This window comes from Lepisosteus oculatus, chromosome 1 (genome assembly GCF_040954835.1).
Source record: "Lepisosteus oculatus isolate fLepOcu1 chromosome 1, fLepOcu1.hap2, whole genome shotgun sequence".
Taxonomy (NCBI): Eukaryota; Metazoa; Chordata; class Actinopteri; order Semionotiformes; family Lepisosteidae; genus Lepisosteus; species Lepisosteus oculatus.
Window position 1 is genome coordinate 40,140,155 of NC_090696.1, and position 7,337 is coordinate 40,147,491.

Here is a 7,337-nt window from a genome sequence, read left to right on the forward strand (position 1 = left end):
AACTCTTAAATGTTCCATGTTGCTGTGATAGATGAGAGTGCTGTCCAGGAAGAGCATGGGAATGGGCTCTCAGGCCTCTGCTTCTGAGATAGGGCCTCACCTAGGTAAACTACTTAGAGACGGGTGGCTATGAGATCCTGAAACTGCTTTTTAAATTAAAAAAAAAATCATTTCTGTGTAACATCACTTGCCACTGAATTTTTGTAGCGCCTATTATTATTGTAATAATAATATTGTAGCTCATTTTGGAACACAAACATATTGTCACAGATGGAACACCAGAGATTTGTGGTTTGACAGTCTAAGTGAATTCACAATATAATCAAAAATATCTGGGGAAAATTGGCCCAGGTTTTACTGAAGGCAAATTCCCCATTTGTTGTTTTGACTATGTAGCTGGCAGGTTCCTCAAATGAAAAAAACAGCACCAGTTAATGCCCGTATATTAGCGCTATCAAAATTTAAATACTCCACACCCATGTTAATAAAATCTGTCAGTTAAGGAAGAAAAGCTAAAGCTTGCATTTCCTTCAGTGTGTATTGAACAGTTTCAGTTTTATTGTATTAGCTAGAACTTTCTAAGTTTCTTTTGTGAAGCCTGGTATCCCACACAGGGTGAACCCCGCCTTGCACCCATTGAATTGGAAGAAGTTGTTAGAAAATGGATGGATGGATTTTCTGCAGCAGTTTTGGAAGTTGTTTTGTAACCTTTCCTGGTTTATATTGTTTTGCCGGGTCCTTGCTGTTGTACAATGAAATCCAAGCATCAGAGGACTTGTAAATGACCTCTGATTGAAATCTGAAATCTGTGCTTATATTTGTGGTGACATGCATTGCTCTGTGCTCAGTTTGTGACTTGTTAGGTTGGTGTTTTTTAATAAAAGTAGCTTTAATGCTAGCTTTAAATAACAGGATATGGCCTTTTGTTCAGAGATTGCTTGTTGTTTGAATAGGAGTTTGGAACAATTAATCCAGCCACAATGTTGACGATTTCCTGGGAAACTTCAATATGCAGCAGCCCATAGTCTTTGGATTAACATGCTGGGCTAAATGGATCCCACTACTTTCTAGCCTTTCTTGCCTGTCATTATGACTATACAGTACCAGGGCAGCAGCTTAGCCACACTGGAGCTAGAACACATCAGATCTCAGAATTTGTGTGAGGCAACGGTCAATGGTCAGTGATGGATAGCATTTCTCCAAAGAAAACTAGGTTGTTGGTGAAGCAGTAGTGGGAATCTCCCACTTGCAGGAATTTCAGAAAAAAATTCCTAAGTAAAGCGCCCAAGAAGACTGTTCTTTCCTACTGACCCAGAAAAGAAAGGCCTAACTATATCATCCGGGTGGATGCTGCACATTGGTGGTGGTGGAGGGGAGTCCCCATTAACTGTAAAGCGCTTTGAGTGGAGTGTCCAGAATATAAGTGTAAGCAATTATTATTATTATTATTATTATTATTATTATTATTATTATTATTATTATTATATGGTCCCTAAATGTAATAAATGTAAGTGTTGACAGTGTCCTGGTTACACTTTCTCTGGGCTTGTAAAATCTGGCTGTCCTGACTTTCCCTTTGAATTTCCCCCTAAAGAGCTGAGCAGTGGGGCAGCCGGTGCATGATGGTTGCTATAAGTCACCCTTTTGGGTGCCACACTAGTGGTGAATAAAATGGACCCCCTCCTAAACAGTAAGTATTTGGAGATTCTTTGGAATGAAGAGCACTATATACTCTAATTATACTGCTCTGTATGCAGGGAATTCTTATATCAGAAAAATAACATTATGAGGAGCTCCTGGGAAGTGGGATTAAGCTACCTTAACATTATGAGAGTTGGATGTTTTTTCCAGTTACTAAGGCTTGCAGGGAAAGGGTTACCTCTGCATAGGACTGGTGTCTGTGAACTTAAAGTACAATAAATAATGGTGGTGGCAGGTCTCCATGGGATCCCTTACTTCTGTTGTTTATTCTTCAGATTCACCTTCTTGAAAAAAAATGAAATTTCCAATTACTGAAGGCATGAGCAGAGCAGTGGCCAGCAGCCATATCACCCTGCAGCTCTCAACTGGCTACCCACTGAAGCTAGGCAGGGTTGAGCCTGGTCAGTACCTGGATGGGAGACTATGGTTGCTGCTGGAAGTGGTGTTAGTGGGAGCAGTAGGGGGCACCCACCTTTATGGGTCCTAATACCCCAGTATAGTGACGGGGACACTATACTGTAAAAAGGCACCGTCTTTTGGATGAGATGTTAAACCGAGGTCCTGACTCTCAGTGGTCATTAAAGATCAGTGGGTATTTCTCGATAAGAATAGGGAGTTATCCTGGTGTCCAGGCCAAATTTCCCCCCTCAGCCTTTACCTCCAAATTGTCGCCCTGTGTGATTGGCTTGCACTTGTCCTGTAATGGACTGGCCTTCCAGGGTGAACCCTGCCTTGTGCTCGTTGCTTGCCAGGTAGGCTCCGGCTCCCCGTGACACTGTATGCTATAAGGCGGTTTGGCAAATTACATTACATGAGCAGAGCATAGTAAAAGGTAAGCAAGTAAGAAAATAAGGAACTCTTCGAATAAGAGGAGGCTGGTTGGCCCATCTAGCTCTTTGGGTTTTTAGTAGCTAACGGATCCACGGAGCGCCCCTTTGTTTTGAAAGATGCAATTGTATCAGCTTTGACCAGGGTCTGGTAGCTTGTTCTAAAACTATTTGTTTTCTTTCATGGTTCATGTTTCACAGTTATTTTGAAGACATCTTTTAGGTCACCATTGTAAATAACCGAGGATTCTGAACTTGATTTAGCTCCCTCCATCGTCTTCTCTGATCAAGGCTAAAACGGTTTAGTAGTTCTTTTAGCCTGTCAGAGTAGGAACCTCCTTTAAGCTGAGGAATGGCGATGCTCTTCTCTAAATTCTCTCTCTAATACCTATCTCTCTACCACTTAGGTGTTACTAGTGTATTGCACAATTTGAACCTAACATCCCTTGATTTAAATTCTAGCTTTTAATTACGTGTCTGTGACAAGCCCACTGTGTTGGTTCTCTGATGTAAACAGGATTTCATTAGGGTCTGACCCAATAAACCCAGTCTCCTTTATCCTTCTTTTCTGTACCTTTTTTTTCCCCTCTGTGACCCAAACACACTGTTATATACATAAGCCCAGTTAATTAACTGACAGAAAATAATCTTTTATTTTTATTTTAAAAAATTATCAGGTGAAACAAGTTAGTCTTTGAGGTCACCCTTCCAGTAAGCCTCTAGTTGCAAACTTACTGTAACTGCAGGCAGCTGGAAGACTGTTGGCCTTTTTGGAGCTTCAGCACACGGTCTACTCTAGAAAATAAATGTACACCAATGCTGTTACCAACTGGGGCTGGGGGGAGTGAAAAAATGACAAATTAAGAAGTTTTCAAATCAATATCCAGTATTAGGTCCCAAGAACAGCTTGCTTATGTACAGTAAGCAAATTATAAAGCTCAATGATAACTTCACTTCCCATAGTCAGGGAATACTGGGCGTATTACAACATGTGATTTCTTTATTCTCCTGTACAGCTTGGTAATAGAGCAACAGATAGGCAGCTAACTGCCATACACATATTTATATTTCTGCAATTTGTCAATCAATCATTACTGCCCCTGTGAAAACTGGACAACTTGTATCTATGATCTATGATCTACGACAAGCAGATTTTCTTACCTTAAGTACAATTGTGGAATACCATCTCAGATTTGTTTATCTTAAGATCTTCTAGTACCTGTAAAATGTCTGCCTAATCTATGCTAATGTACAAATAACTTTGTCTTAAGTGACTACATAGCGGAAATATGAGAAATGAAGGAAACAACTTTCAAAGAGAAATTAGCTTGAAAGGCCAGAAGCAGTATCCTAAGTAAGGTCGAGATTAGACAGGTGTATGCCATGTCCAAATATAATGAATTTGCTTTGTGTTTCATAATATCCACTGGATGGTCCTTTTCAATACAATCACACTGGAATTTTACAGCACTGAGTGACTGTCTCTATAACCAGAGTGCATGGTCTCGTGTGCCTTGTTCTCTTTATTCATGAGTACTGGAAGTCTGCTAACTGATTTAGTCTGCCACGCACATGATGAGTATGTGTAATAGAGAGTGCCATTTTCAAGCTCTTATCTTTCTAACATATTTCTTGAAAAATCAAATAAAATCTTGTATCATCAAGGAATGCCTTGTTTTGAGTAGAGGCAGCACTTTGACATCTAGCTTTTATCTTTAGCATCCATCTCAGCACTTTAACATTTATTGTTTGTAGCAACTGTCGGTCCACATTTTGCTTCCTTGTACAAAAATACTTGCTTTTACCAAGTCAGTTTCTTCATTTACCTCTTCAGAAATAACAGTGAGATTCATGATCACTACAGCCACCCTCTGTCCTCCACACAAAGACATTAAAAACACTTTTTTTTCTGCGAGGACTTTAGGAAAATGTAACAGACCAATTCTTTTTCTTCATTGTCTATGTCTGAAAAGCAAGAAGACAGCTGAACTACCATATTTATATAAACCCTGAGGAGAAACAACAGAAGAGTATTGAAGGAATTCAGCCTGTTTAAAATAGACACCATCCTATTTCAGAGGATTACAGACAGCTGTGTTACCATCACACTTTTGTTATTAAAATTATTGAATCTTGCATCTTATATTCATTGTTTTGGCTTTGAACCTCTACAGTACATCCTTAGGTAGTGTGATTTAGTTCTCCTATATGAGCAATCTTACAATGTGCTCCTTGCGATGTTAAACATACAGTGCTGATATACAATTCAAGATGAGGGTGATGTCGTTGTCTTTGTCTCAAGGGCGGCACATGACTGAAGAGCATTGCCCTCATTTTTTATGTTGATTGAACTTCATTTATATTTCCCTGCATTGCTTGATTGGAATGGACTTTATTTCATCACGCAGTAGCAACTTAACAGCTTTAGAACATTCATAAATATCTGACTGTGTGTTATGATAAGTAGGCTTTAAGTACCTATATTTTATTTTCAAAGCCGACTAGTGCCGCGTGATTCTCTTCACTTCCTTGTCGTCTTCCATTCATTCCTCTCGGAGAAGTTGATTCTCAGTCTGCGCTCTGGAATGGACTGAGCACAACATCTGAGCAGAGAGGAAGAAAATCACATAGAGAATATGTGCGAAACAAAAAAAAACAGCAAATCATTGTAATTATTCTTTCAATGACTAACATTTATGTTAACTGTTCTTGTAGCTGACAGATATTCTGGAGTCCACAGAAATATTTACTTGGCGGTACAGAACATCCAGTAACACAAATAACCCTAATACTTAGTTCTAAAAAAAGCTTTTGAGGGCAATTGTCATGTGAAAAATGAATCAGATCAATCAAATCATATACAGTACCATCTCTGTGCTTCAGTGTCTTCCAGACACACCTGAAACAAATATGGTTTTGGGAACCATCTATACACCCTCCCTACAGGAACATGGAAGTTCAGAGCCTAACTAAGCAGGCACAGGGTGCAAGGCAGGAATACACCCCAGATAATATCTCAGTTCTTTGTAGGGCAGGGGGACAATACAAATCAACTAATTATAATTTTCACAGATTTGAAAAGTATGTCTTTGGACTATGGAAAAACATTAGAGCACCTGCAAAAAAACTCATGTGGACCCAGGAAGAACATGCATACTCCAGCTAGAAGGCTCTACAGGTCCAATAAGGACCCAGTATTTATCGGCTGTGAGTAAATATGCCACCTTGCTCTCCTGATCTTGCTGTCTACAACTAAATTAGTCTTAGTTTCTTAATAAGTATATATTTGACCAAATTTAAAGGAATGTTTTCTGTATTGGCCTCAATAATGGAGCCATGATAACATTTAGCAGGGGGCTATAAAGATACCCTCCATAGAATTGTATGTACAGTACCTGTCCACACAAAGACAAGAAACGCAAGCATAAAATTCTGGAGTAAATTCTTCTGACATTGTTAGCAAGCAAGCATTTCCAACACGACTTTTCAAATAGAAAAAAAAGTTATATTTACTGTGCTGCTTAGATGGTGAATAAAGGATGCGGACTTGGTGAATAAAGTTCAAATAAGGAAGCAGCCTTCTCAGTGCCTGTTGTCACTTACATTACTCTGCCACACCAATACAATAAGTTATCAAATAATATCTAAAGTTTTTACACAATGGCAGCTCTAATCATATGCTTGTATTAACCCCAATAAGCCATAATGTTTAAGTAACTGGAATGTAGCGAGAATGCAAACGTTCCACAATCAAAAGTGTTGCCTTCTAACAGTAAGAGGTCTTCAGACTAACACTGAATTTCATCTCTGTGCATTAAACACAGTTACTGAATACTCAAAATTGTTGTACATTGAGTTTTAAATAAACACCTGATTTGGCACCTGATTTGGAATAGCTAATTGTTTGAGGTGTCCAGCCATGAACTGGGGGGGGGGGGGGGGGGAGAACACATACAGGCATGAGTTCTATTCCTATATTAAGCCCTTTTTTAAAAAAAAGATTTGTGTTATACTCACCTGATCTGGAATTGTGGTTGAACTGTTCAACCACACATTGAGAAGAATGAAGTCTAAGCAGACTCTGACCTGCTCAACTTCAAGCCACTTGTCTTCTAAAACATCCCATACGATACAGTCTTGTACTGGAGAGGCGTGTCCCTCACCAACAGCTCCACAAACCTGTAAACCTGTGAGGCCACAGGGGCTGGGGTGTCACAGACAGCCAAGAAAGCCCTGGCTGACTAACCCCACTCTCGTTGATGCTCAGCGCTGTTGCATAAGGAATCCTTGTCACAGTCAGGTTAGAGAAATGATCCTGACCCAAACCCGTGTTCGTATAGCACAACCTGCACTCAGGCAAGCACCACTCGAGCCAGACAGGAAGCCCCTTAAGCACCTTTTTTAAGGCACACAACCTCCCCTGACCTAATCCAATCCCTTAGTAAAGTCTACTTACCTTACTTAAGGGCAGTAGTCAGATAACAGCCACCTACTGTGATTGCATTTTTAACCCTAACCTCATATTAAAATAAGATGCAATATGAAATCAACTTCAATAAGCCTCAGCTATGATATGCAGTAAAAATTACTTCAGTAAGTAAGCCAAGCAAAAAAACAAACAAAAGAAAGTTGTGGAAAACACACGGCATCACAAAATTCAGTATTTCTGCTTTTATGAAAATTTCATATATACTTTTTTTTTTACAAAACAGCAGGTAACAGATGAAGTACAGAATGGATGTGGTATAGATGACATACAAGAATAGCTATGACAGATAAATGAAACTTTTTGGAAAAAAGACTGCAAGA